Source organism: Equus caballus, chromosome 6, assembly GCF_041296265.1.
Source record: "Equus caballus isolate H_3958 breed thoroughbred chromosome 6, TB-T2T, whole genome shotgun sequence".
NCBI lineage: Eukaryota > Metazoa > Chordata > Mammalia > Perissodactyla > Equidae > Equus > Equus caballus.
The window spans coordinates 56,465,609-56,479,474 of record NC_091689.1 but is presented as its reverse complement, the minus strand read 5'-3'; the positions used below and the strand labels follow the sequence as shown (position 1 = coordinate 56,479,474).

At 38.3% G+C, this 13,866-nt stretch overlaps 1 long non-coding RNA gene across 1 annotated transcript in view; it reads right to left on the bottom strand.

Moving 5' to 3' along the window:
* Positions 1–12,724, bottom strand: part of LOC138924663 (uncharacterized) — an 84,604-nt gene extending 71,880 nt beyond the window's left edge. Inside the window, exon 1 of the long non-coding RNA XR_011439708.1 lies at positions 12,625–12,724. This is a non-coding gene — a long non-coding RNA (uncharacterized lncRNA). The remainder of the gene's footprint in view (positions 1–12,624) is intronic.
* Positions 12,725–13,866: the final 1,142 nt, after the last annotated feature.

Sequence of the window (13,866 nt, the reverse complement as noted above, 5' to 3'; positions counted from 1 at the left end):
TCTTCCTTTTCAAACTCTTTCCTCTCTTAGCATTGCCACACCCCTCTCTTTTAGTTCTCTTCTTATCTGTCTGACCCCAACTCATTGGCTCTCCTCCTCTCTGATGTTCACTAAATTTGATATGCTAAAGTGATTCCTTTTCCTTTATCCCTACTATGTTCCCCTGGGGAATTTTACTCACTCCTTCAACTTTGACTACTAAGCATTTGCTTTGTCTCCTAAGTCTTCATAGTTGTAAATGTTTATCCCCTGGTTCCGCATACCTTATTCCAATTCTTATTCTAGGAGGTATTTCTGCCTGGATACCTGCATGCACTTCAGACTCAAGACTGAGCACATTATTCTCAGAATCATCAATCTGGTCATCTAAAGTGAATCCCAAGGTGACTTCAATGCTCTTGTCTTTAGCATTACCCTACTACATTCAATGGTTTACCAAATCCTCACTATTTTACCCAATTATCGTCATTTAGATTCATCCTCTCTTCCCTGCTCTTCTGCCTTATTTCTGGTCCTTTAATGATAATGGTCTCCTAGCAGTCATTCCTACTTCCTGTCCTTCTTTTCTCTGGTCACAACGCTGCCAGCAGGAGTGTTCCACTAAGCAAAGACATGATGGTGTCCCTTCTCTGCTTAAATGTCTTCTAAGGTTCCCCATTGTCAAAAGAACAAAATATTTCTTCTGACTCAAACCAGCTTTTCCAGCTCATCTCTCACCCCACTCCACCAGACATCCCATATCCAGCCAAACCAGGTACTCACGACTGTTGCTTTTTCATGGTGACTCCACTAGCTCTCTGCCAAATTATTCTCCATCTGGTGAACTTCTACTTATCCTTCAATGTCCTCACTAAAATGTCACGTTATCTGAGCAGATTTTTTTCAACACCTTCAGGCATAATCAATCATTGCTTTCTTTAAATATCTATGCACTTGAGACATTCTCTAATACTTTGTCATGATTGATTTACATATTGGTGTCCTCCACTGTATTAGAAAGTCCTTCAGAGCAGGGATGACATCCTATTTACATTTTTTTTGTCTAAGCTTAATGCAGCCCTTTGAACATGGGAGGGACTCAATAAGTGTTGAATGTTAACGTGTTAAAATTAATTAAACTGGAAGACATGGAATTGCATATGATGGTAATATCTATAAAATTTTTATATACTTTAATGTAGCAAGTTCACATCTAAGAATTTATCCTAAATTAATAATTTTAAATGTACACAAATGTGCAGCCAAATGATGCTTGTGTTTTTACTTTTGTTTATTTCTTTAATGCTTCTTGAAAACTTGGATGGTCTGTGTGATCTTTAGTTACTGCATTTCCTGTAATTTTGGAAATATATTCTATATAGAAAAAGAGTTTCCATGATTTCTCAATTTCCCATTTTCAGAACTCAAAAAGAAACAAAAAAAATCAAAACTTGAGCCTTTAGCAAAAAGGTTATGTATTTATTTAAGTTACCTATGGCTTTTAGTTGTTATTAATACACAGAAATTTTACCAACAGGTGATTCTTAACAACTGTAGGAATGAACACATAACAGATGTGTCTACCTGTTGGAAGACATTCGTTCTCTTTGATAAGAAGCAAAGATTTTACCCGATTTTGTAAAAATTAATGAAGTGAAAGAGGTCATCTACACTGCAATGTTCTGTGATACCAATTTACTAGAGCAAGATGGCAGGAAAGCTGCAGGTTAGGGCTCCTTACGGGGCTTCATGGCACTCATGATGGAGAGAAAGAAGATCTGGAAGAGGAGGGGACAAGCTGGGACTCTTGGTGGACTTCTTGGTGGACTATGAGTACATAGGTGGCTGCTTCCACTCTTCCAGCTTCCATCTAACCATAGAGAAGGGGATCAGCAAAGACTCTCCTAAGAGTTCTTGAAACTGCCCCCCTTCCTCTCCTGACCTTCTATCCAGGTGAGGGTCAACAGGGCTATCTGTACGTATTTTTGAACTTGAGTCAGGTTAAACTGTGTATCAACCCCAATCTCCACTATCAGCACCACCAAAATACTTAACTCCAGGCCCAGCCTGTGGGATGACCACAATTGTCACACCCTCTGCATGCCGTAGGGGTGAGATCTAGTCATAGTGGTGTAAGGGTGATATCTAGCTTTGTAGTCATCATCTGCTTCCAGAAAAAGAAGACTGTGTGAGGACACCATCCTTAGCCTCATTCAATAGCAAATTAGTCCAAATTTGAAAATGGCTTTGCAAAGAAGTAAAACTCTTCCAAGGGATTTATTTTAGAGCGGTGTTGATTAATCCCTGGAGCGAGACAGGGTGTTGTTTCATGCTGTTCCTGAGAAAGAGCTTCTCCCAGGGACCAGCATTTCCCTCACAGTCTCTGAAATTCAAAAGCTCTCTGGGGGAGGCCTGCACAGGTGCACTCTGGCAGCCACCCGTAGGCAGAGCCTGCAGAAGTGTCTTTTCTACTCTTCTTGAGCAGCTCAGTGCACATCACCAAAATGGACAGAAATGTAAGTAGAGGCAGAACAGGATGCAGATAGAACAGTTCAGGAATTCCAGAATTTGACAAAACTGAGCAATTATATGAGTTTTGGAATGAATCAATATATGTATGCATAACTTCAGTTCTCTTTCTTCTTTATCTCACAGGATTAGAGGAGGAAGCTCCATAGTTACAGAAGGTATAGAATTTCAGAGTCATAGCCTTAGGGATAGGCCCAAATTTCCCTTGTGTTTCACAATATTGAAGTCGAGAAGCCACCTGTAGCTGTAGAAATATTAACTGCACTTTGTCCAGGGGTCTCTTTAGAGGAAGAGATAGAAAAGAATCTATTAACACGGCCATTTGCAGGAAAAGAGAAGAGACTGTGATGGAAACTCAGGAAAACAAAATTATCGATTCACACTACTAATATTATTTGCAAGTCAGGAAGAGAGGAAGCAGTCATGGACTTAAATTTTGAAAGATGAACAGGTACCAAGATGAGGAAGGGCATTTGGGACATAGAGGAGAGCATGAGGGAAGGTGGAGAAGGGTGAACGAGCAAGCGTGGTTCAAGAAGTAGATATTGGTGGCTAATGATGGTTATCTGAGAATAAGCCTGTAGAGACAAGCAGGGATCAGGCCACGTGGGGCTTCTGCCATACTGAAGGCTTTCATCATGGAATCTCAGGCAGAGAGAACTCTGGCCATCAACAACATGATGTACTGAGATGTAACTAATAGTTACAAGAGCTTAAAGGTAGGGAAACACAATGTGCTGTAGTCAAGCCACATCCTTGCAAGGGAGAATATGAAAACCTATCTCTTCACTGCCCTGGAACCAGTCTTGTGTTCACAGGTTCTAGTCCCAGTGCTGACATTTATTCACTACATGAGTAAGTCACCTAATCTCTCTGAAACTCTTTTTCATCCTTTACAGTGGAGATATTTATATCTATTTCAGAGTCTTATAGTGACAATTAAGTGAGTCCATAATGTAGCTGAAAGCATATAACACAGTGCCTGGCATGTAAATACTCAGGAAATGCTATTTTCTTTTTTCCTTTCTTTTCTCCTTTCTTTCATATTTTTATATGCTACTATCACACTACTGAAATGAATTTCTACCCCTCCATCCATTCAAATCTTAGTGCATTTGTTTATTCATTTGTTCATTAGTCTGTTCATTCAGTGATGGTTATTAAGTGCTTGTCACGTATCAAGAAATTTGATGGGGGGCTGACCTCACGGTGTAGTGGCTATGTTCAACACACTCTGCTTCAGTGGTCTGAGTTCACGGGTTTGGATCTCAGGCACGGAACTACACCACTCATCAGCATGCTGTGGTGGTGACCCATATGTAAAGTGGAGGAGGATTGGCACAGGTGTTAGCTCAGGGCCAATCTTCCTCAGCAAAAAAAAAAAAAAAAAAAAAAAGTGATAATGTTTGAAGATGAATATGGCAGTTCCTACTCTATAGGAAGGAGAAATAAGTGAATACATAAAAGCAATGTAAAAGTAATATGAAATCTTCCTTGACTACTCCCGTTGTAAGTGATCAACCATTTCTACGATTTTTTTATGCCACTTTCATCACTTATCACAAAATTACCTTGTAATGTAGTTAACTTTTCAAGTGGCTATGATTCATCTCCCCAACCAGATGTAAGTTCTGTGAGGATGAGCACCATACCTCATCATTTTTGCAATCTCTTCAGTGCCTTGACCACAAGAATTCAATAAATACATGCTAATGACTGTGAAGAGATGGAGAGGCAAGACCTTAGTCACTCACATATTTACACAGGTAAATTCTTAGCATTAATACACTATTCTGCTCTCCTTTTTTTGCCCTGTCATGGAATTGATATCAAAGGAAACAAGGTATGCATTATAAGGTTTCATTCATAAGAATGATGTGTCCTTTCTCATTCCCTACAAATGGTCGTATTCCTAAATACCAACCCTTCTCAGTCTTCAGCCCCACCCATGCCCCACTTACATTCTGCAGATGGACAATCTAGCTTTTTCTTTCGCAGAAAAAGTAAAGCATATTGGATGAACATTTCTCAAACTTTCTCTCTCCAGTTCCTCGTCAACCCACGCATTTATATCCCCAACTATTTATCTCCTTCCCCATCCCATCCTCATTCTTGCCCAACATTACACTCTCCATCTCTTCTCTGGATCTGATTTTCTCTCAACTCCAGATGAATCTTGCTTCCTTTCTTATTCTTCCCTGTCCCCAGTCCTCAGTATGTTAAGCATTTCTCTACTGGCTCTTTCGTCTGAGCAAATAGCATGTTCCAGTGTCTCCAATTAATTAAATTGAGGAGGGAGAGGAAGATGAAGTAAAGCAAAACCATTCCTTGGCTGATTCCTCTACTAACTGCCTTATCTCTGCCCTCCATTCATAACCAGGCTTAGTTGGGGTATAGGCAGCATTTTTAATGACTGCCCCCAAAATTAAAACATGAATATAATTTTAGTATAGAAGTCTTAATAAACATGTTTCATAAGCATTTTTATGTCTGTATATTTTCTTCAATATAATTTTAATCTTTTTTTTTTTTTTTGGTGAGGAACATCGGCCCTAAGCTAACATCTGTTGCCAATCTTCCTCTTTTTGCTTGAGGAAGATTGTCGCTGAACTGACATCTGTGCCAATCTTCTCTATTTTGTATGTGGGATGCCACCTCAGCATGGCTTGATAAGTAGTGCTTAGGTCCTTGCCTGAGATCCAAACCCGCAAACCCTGGGTGGCCACCAAAGCAGAGCACGTGAACTTAACAACTATACCACTGCACTGGCCCCAGTGGTGAGCTTTTTTTTAAATCATACAACTGAACCATAAATTACTCAACCTACACCTTATAATTGGATGTTAAGGTTGTTTTCAATTTTTTTATCATTATAAATAATGCCATGATGTGTATCTGTACATGTACATTTGTGTGCATATCTCGGATCATTTCCTTAATAACAAAATTCAGTTTCTTGGCCAGAGACCATATGTTGGTGGCATTTAATAGAGTCAAAGCTAACCTTCCTTGAAAAAGAATGCTTAGCATATGTGCTTCTTTCCCTGACACTCTCCAACCCACTGAAGTCCAGCTCCCACTTCCATCATATTACTGAATCTTTTTGAATTGTCCTCCACTGTCCAGTTTCTAGATTGGTCTCACTAAACCCTCTAAAGCATTTGGCACCACTGACAATCTCTTTCCACTCTTAGGAAATTTTTCTTCCTTCTTGGTTTCTGTCACATCACTGTCCCTTGGTTTCTTTCTTGCCTTTTGGTGCCCCAACCTCCCTATTCAGTGTTCACCACATTGCTTATGTCACCAATTAAGGTTGTTATACTATCTTTTACCCTCTTTTCAGTGTATTTGATCTTCCTGGTCAATCCCATCAACTGCATTAAACTACCACCTAAAAACAGAGAACTCCAAAATCTCTATCATCTCTTTAGAAATGTCTCTTCTCAGCTCCAGGCCAGTATATTCAACCATCAACTGGACATTGCCTATAGAGTAGGCAAACTCAATATTTCCAAAATTGAACTCTTTATCTTTCCCCCAAATTTGTCCCTTTGCCTTCATTTTATACCTCATTTCTGATGACTTGTAGTTGCCCAAGCTAGAAATCTAGCAGCCATCCCCACTTGTAGTTATTCACCAAATCCCAGCCCTTTTCTTCTTAGACTTCTTCTTTCCTCTGAACTGTGCCTGTCGTAACCTGTGATACATTCATTTATATAGTACTTTATACTTTGAACTATGATTGGCCTTCGTTTTACATTTTTCTATAATCCATTATTCTGTGGTCTTTTGAGTATATGTCAAGTTCACACTGGGAACGGGGTTTGTGTCATAATACTAAAATCCTTTTTGGTAAGAGGAAGGATTTAAAACAATGCTTTATTTATTTACACTCAATAAATATTTGTTGAACTGAATAAACAAATGAATGATGGTATTATTGCTCCTTAGAAAATGCTGAAGTACGAGGTATATCTTTGCTTCCTGACTTCCTTTTCTGCATCCCTTCTATTATTCTTCTTCCAAGATAATCAAGTCTGTCGTGGTGACCGGTCTTTTTTGTGAAAGAGAAAAAATGATCTGATAAAACTTTCACTGCCAGATGTGTGACACCTCTCCCAGGACCATTTGCATGTTGAGAGGTCAATGGCATAGCCCATTTTAACAAAAACAAATGAATGACAAGGCAAGGATAATTTGGGATTCATCAGAGGATATTTGCAACCATCTCATGTTGCCTGTGTATAGCAGAGATAGGATTCTCATATAATATAGAAATAACTATACAGAAGTAATTACTTTGATTTGAACAATGTATTGGGGAAATTGCAGTGTTTATCACTGACTATGTGGAAACCACAATCTTAACTCATCCTCTTGGTTGCCAACTGAGAGACATGGGCTATGTTGTGGATGTCAGTGGAGAGGAAGCCCTTCCCTAAGAGGTAACAATAAAGCTACATTCCCATTGTCTAAAATGGCCCTTGTGATGCGTGGTTTTTATGCCAATAAGCCACATATCTCAGGGTTGGCCCAGTGGCATAGTGGTTAAGTTCTTGCACTCTTCTTCTGTGGCCCAGAGTTCACAGGTTCAGTTCCAGGGCAAGGACCCAGCATTGCTCATCAAGCCATGCTGTGGTGGCATCCCATATAAAATAGAGAAAGATTGGCACAGGAGTTAGCTCAGGGCCCATCTTCCTCACAAAAATTAAATAAATAAGCCACATTTCTCAATCTCAGGAGCTCCCTCTCATCCTTTATTCAATAATTTAAAGTAAAAAGAAGAAAAATTTCAGACATGCTAATTCTGTGCACAGTTCTTACACTATGTCATTAAAATCTCTCCTTAAAGCTTTTGAGGTACTTATGTGGATTTAAAAGAAAAGTGCAGGATGGTTTGTAGTTCAAGTATTATATAATACTCAGTCTATTTTTTTTTTTCAAACTCAAAGTAGCCCCCAGCTTTCTGTGGAGAATAATGTGCTCACAGGAATGCTAGTAGGCACAGCAGTCTCCCATTTTTTCAGGCCACAGGACTCCTCATTACACACAGCTAAGATAATGTTCTACATTGGCACACCGGGCTCTCCCTCAACATCACTACATTCATGCAACACATTGTCTCATTGCTGAGGAGAGAGGATGTCTCAAGGCAGGATCAGGGCAGCAAGAAATTGCTCTTTGAAGTGCTATGACATTATTTCACAAACTGCGTATCTCAATCCAAAGATATTTTACACTGTAGACACTATACATTTCACCCCACTTTTTTATTTTTAGCATCTGCTAAGATGTATTTTCTTTTATTCCTGTGAAGACATTAGCATGAAAATTGAAGTGTTCCCATTCTGCTAAATAGTAATGTTTCGTTTCACCGGGATCTACACCTGCCACTGTTGCTTTCTAGACCAGTAAGACCTGACAAATGACATCACCGAAGGCTCCGTCTCTGTTATCCCCACCAATAAGAGGCTGTATAAAGAAGGCAGATAGCATTCTGCTTGTCTTCCTCCTCTGCATTTCTCCTCAGAAGTCTCTCTTCCAAACCCAGTACTTCATTGATTTACTTGTGTAACATTTACTGAGTATCAGTTGTGTGCAAGGAATTTATGTTCGTCACCGTTCTTCAATTCTCCACCAGGACCTTTTCTTTGGGTGGTGCTGGTGAGATTCTAAGGGGTAGTCAAGAATGACATAGGAATCCACTTCAAGCCAAGATGAATAAGAGTCAATAGACTCACCCCTCTGCCTGAACCAACTGGAAAACAGACAAAATATATTTAAAAAGCAATTTACAAGAAATTGGACAGCAGAAAATGAATGGCAATGGTCACTGAGAGAGCAGAAAGAAATGAGATGAGCCTTACGGTTGCCCCAGCTTCCTCTCTACTTCCATAAAGTTTAAAATATTAAAAAAATCATATTAAATATAGGCTCTATGAGGCAGGGATTTTTTTTCTATCTTACCTGTGGTATCCCAACCATAGATTAATAGCCGACACATACTATATATTTATTAAATATTTCTTGAATTCAAACTACTAGAAAAACTGGCACGTGGTTATAGTTGTCACATATATCTGTGCCGTGTTGTCTTTCCCCAGGGCCTTGTGTGGAAGATGCCCATTCTATTAAGCCATGCCCCAACTGTAAAATTTTTCCTAGCCAAGCTAGTGGTGCCCTGTCATTTAAAAACGCATTCACCTTAGCTGCACTTTTCTGACTCTTTTCACTTGGCTGCTTGGGATTCTTAAATACTAGATATTTTTAAATATCATATGGACACTTATTAGCTTCAAACCTGGAAACAATGCTCAAGGGTGGTAGAGATTGCTAGCTGTCCACCAAATATTCATGATCTCCTTCCATAATGTAAGATTGTTGGGCCCTGACAAAGATGACATTTCTCAACCTCAGCTCCCACTAAATAATTTGTGTGGCCTAGTGAAAAATAAAAATACAGAGCTCTTTTTTAAAAAAATTATTAAGAACTTCAAGGTAATGACAGCAGAGCATTAAACCCAGCACGGGGTCCTTCTAAGCGTGAGTCCCTGTGCTGCACAGGTCACATGCCTGTGAAGCCACACCTGCTCAGCTGCCATTATATCTGGAGTAGGTGATAAGGAAGAGTGTGATTAGTTCTTGTCAAGGGAATATGAGCAGAAGTGGTAGGTATCACTTCATGCCAAGATGGTTAAGAAGTAAGTGTGCCTTCTCCATCCTCTCTCTTCTGCCAGCTGGATATTACCGGTGGGAGTGAGCTCAGATGCTGTTGTTGAGCATGTCAGAGCCTCCACGACCTTGGGTTTCAGAATAGCTGTGTCACAGAGTCTGCTCCCCTCTCGTACTTCAACTGGTACCAAATAAAAACTTTGGATGTTATTTAAGTAAAAAATAAATGTCTGACATGATAAGTCCCTAAGATTTAGGGGTTTCCTGTTACAGCAGCTAGGATTACCTTAACTAATGCAAGAGTTGAGGACATAAAACTCTGAGCTGAAATCCCTGAAAATCCAGAGAAACAGAGGAGTCCACTGTGCTTTTCATACTAACTCTCAATCTCCAATTCTTCTCTCTGTGCTATGCCTAGAATATCTTTGGACACTTGGTAGGTACTCAAAGTACATTTATCCATCCATTATTTCAACAAGTGGTTTCTGAGCACCTCCCATGTGGCAAGTACTGGGTACCAGCAATGCACAGGACAGCAATTCCCTGCCTTCATGAAACTTTCATTCAACTGTAGACCTCTGTTGAATAAATGAATGAAAGAAGGGCTGAGTATATCAGGAGAAAGATTAACAATACCCAGATCACAGTGAATGATTTTTCCCCCAGAAACTGTCACAATACATACAGAATCACCATAATATCAGTTAAGACCATCTTATACTACTGTAGGACTCAACCCTCTTTGAGCACCAAATTTCCGAGTAAACAAATGGGTCCCAAACCATCATCCAGTAGACCTGCAAGGATCCATGATGGAAGGGGAGAAGTAGAGAGTGGTGAGAATTAGTACTTCTCTTTTTAACCCAAAATAAAAGGCTTAGAGAGATACCAATTGAGAGAAATACATTTTTGCCCATAAACCAGAATCCATTCCACGTAACAGTACTAATACCTTTGGAAGATAAGTACACATTCTTTTATTATAAAAAAAAGATTGAATTTTAGATCTTATTGTAAAAATCTTATAGAAATAGCTGTAACACTACTGTGTAATAATGAACTTAAAGCAATATGCTAACCATGCATTGTATAGCAGGGCTTGCAAGTTCAACATCTGAAGCAAGAATCATTTTTTAATTACTGTAATTTATTCCATCTAAGTAAGCAATTTGAACAGCAAAATATTTTTTAATTAGCCACTTCCAGAAACTATACAAATTAACTTAAATCCCCATTTCCCCAAACTCAAGCAATTTCTGCAGGCTTTGGCCAAGCTCAGACGCAGCCTTTGACAAGTCCAGCATTTTACCTTTCCTTTCCTCACACAGAAAACCAATCACTTCAGCCCCAGCAGGAACAAGCTATTCTAGGATGTTAATTCCCTATTCTGTCTTTTTAATTTTTTAAATACAATATATATACAAAACATGACAAATAATAAGAGTGCAGCTCAGTGATCTATGTCAACGGGAACACACCCATGTAACGACTTTTCAAGTTAAGAGTTAGAACAGTCCCAGACCTCAATCCACTTGCATCCCTTCTTGATCATAATCCCTTCGATTCTTCCCAGAGGGACCCTATATCCTGATGTCTAACGCCATAGATTAGCTTTGACTATTTTTGAACTTTACGTAATGGAATATACCATATATATTCTTTGTTCTCCCAACTTTTTATTTGGAAAAATTTAAACCTACAAAAAACTTGTAAGATTGTACAAAAAACACCTAGATATCCTTAACCTAGATTTAGTAGTTGTAAATATTTGGCCACACTTGCTCAGTCTCTCTCTCTCTCTCTTTTGATAGATAGATGATAGATAAATAGATTATTTAGATAGATAGAGAGAGACCTTTGGGAAGTAAATTACAGAGTATAGACATTAAACCTCATTTTTAAATACTTCATCATGCATGTCCTAAGAATAAAGCTATTCTGCTACAGAACCATAATATTATCACACAAAAAATTGGTAATAATTCCATAATATCTAATATCCAATCCATATTTAATTTTCCTCAGTTATTCCAAAAATGACTTTTATAAACTTTCTCTGAGCAATATTCAACCAGGTCTCACTCATTACTTTTGGTTGTTAATTGTCTCTTTAGTCTCTTAACCTAGACCCCAACGCCTACTTCTTTTTTCTCCACAACATTTCATTTTTGGAAAGTCCACCCAGTTTGTCTTTTCAAGTATCCCATGCTTTGGATTTGTCTGTTTCTCTACGGCGTCATTTAACTTACGTCTCTATCCCTTGTATTTCCTCTACACTACAGTGGACGTCTAGAGACTTGATGAATTCAAGTTAAATATTTTTGGCAAGAATACTTCACAGAAGTACACCCTATCTTTACATCTATCCAATGCACTTTCATAGTCATTCTTCTCATATAACTTCCTTCCCAGTTCTCTGTGGCTATTTCCAAGAATGGCAGCAGTTAAGCTTTGAGAACTCTTCAGTAAAACTAAAGAGGTTTGCAGAAGATATGGAAGAAAAGCTTGTCAATATGTGCATGGGAGTTTGACTTAGATAGCTGCAGCATCATTTTCATTGAGGTATCCAAATCTGTTTTACCAAGTATCATTTATTAAATACAAATATCTTCCAGTGTATTTCATGTCTATTGGCATCAAAAAAGGCAGAAAAGAAAAGTGAAATGAAATTAGAGAATCAGTAGGGGAACAATGATAGTATTAGAGAACTGGCTTTCAAATTTTTTAGACCATGACTCTACCAAGCGTCCATGAGTATACCTCATACACTGCTGGTGGGAATGTAAACTGGTGCCGACATTATAGAAAACAATATGGAGATTTCTCAAAAAATTAAGACTAGAACTACCATATGATCCAGCTTTTCTACTTCTGTATATTTATCCAAATAACACAAAAACACTAATGCGAAAAGATATTTGCACCCCTAAGCTCACTGAAGCATTATTCACAATAGCCAAGACTTGGAAACAACACATGTGCCCATCAAAGGATGAATGGATAAAAGAGATGTGGTATATATACACAATGGAACACTATTAAGCCATAAAAAGATGAAATATTGCCATTTGTGGATGGACCTTGAGGGTATTATACTAAATGAAATAAGTTAGACAGAGAAAGTCAAATACTGTATGATTTCACCCATAAGTGGAAGATAAAAACAAGAACAATGACAAATGAACACATTGATATAGAGACTAAATTGGTGGTTACCAGAGGGGGAAGGGAAAGAAGGAGGGCAAAAGGGGTAAAAGGGCATATGTGTATGGTAATGAATGGTAATTAGTTTTTGGGTGGTGACATGAGGTAGTCTACACAGAAATCGAAGTATAATGATATACACCTCAAATTTATATAGCGTTATAAACCAATGTTGCCTCAATAAAAAATAAATTAGGAAATGAAATTCAAAGAAGACACACTTCATAAAACCATACTTACCCTTCCTACATGTGAAGAAGTCCTGATATTTTATATCCTAGTCTGTCATTATCTAAAAAAAAAAAAGAATCTGTGTTTTATCCATAAAATTTATATAACCCCCAATAGTTCATGACCTGGAATTGGAGGGGAAATGCCTTAGACTAAGTGTTTAGCAAAGAAATGAGGAGGAATTAAAGTAACAATAATAGCATACCCTAGTAGAGAATTATTTGTTATATTTTAATTACTCAAACCATTTTCTCCTCCAGCTATCACATCTTACAAATATCAACTGGAGTCAAAAGACACGAGTTTGAATTCTCACTTAACTAGTTTCAGCCAGGTTGCCTTAAGAGTGTCTCTTAGACTTTTCTGGGATTCTATTCTTCCTCTGTGAAACAGAGATGATATCAAGTCCCATGAGTTGTGGTAGAGGTTAAAGGAGAAAGGGAATGTGAAAGGACCTGGCACAATGCAGCAAGTGAACACTGTGTTCTGGTTCCAGGGAGTGAGTCCTAAAGCCATAGTACAACTTCCCTTCTTTTGAAGAAATCAGAATCAGTAAATCATGTGACTTTTCACAATCATTTCAGAGTGTACCCTATCACCCTGAAAAACCATCACTTCTGGTCTGGAGAAGAGTAGGTTAGACAGTGAGTAACATTTGGCAAAAAAGATCTCAGTACGTATCTAAATCCTCTCAGACTGACATGGTTCTTGGGTCAAGAAATGGTGGAAATTGGCACAAACGACCAGTTCGGATGACATGAATTTCCTGCCATGAAAATGGTAACTGAAAACCAGTAAAATGGTTTAAGTGTACGCTGGTTTAGTCCTCTAAGTGAATGCATCTCGCTTATCATTTGTTTTAATTATTCCTGATGTGTTGCCTATCACATCACAAGCTTCTTCAAAGGGAAAGGAATAAGCAGTTGTCATAACAACAAAGCTCTTCATTACCCTGGGAACCTTCGACAGCTTTATTTAAAATGAAGGAGAAAAAAAGAACCCTAACCAATTAGCTTTATCAGTCTGATTCATGTTCTTCTTAAACTGATAACAGTGTTTCCTGAAGAACTTACAATTTGATGGGGAATGTGTCATGAATATTTATGGTAACATAAAACTCAGAAAAAAATTGGCTAGCTAATTATCACTTGGAAGGTGTTTCTGGTCAAATTCCTGCCCAGTGATCCATTTGATTTTGTTAAATGACTTTTATTAAACAAATCAAAGAACTAGTGGGACTTTTGCCAACAT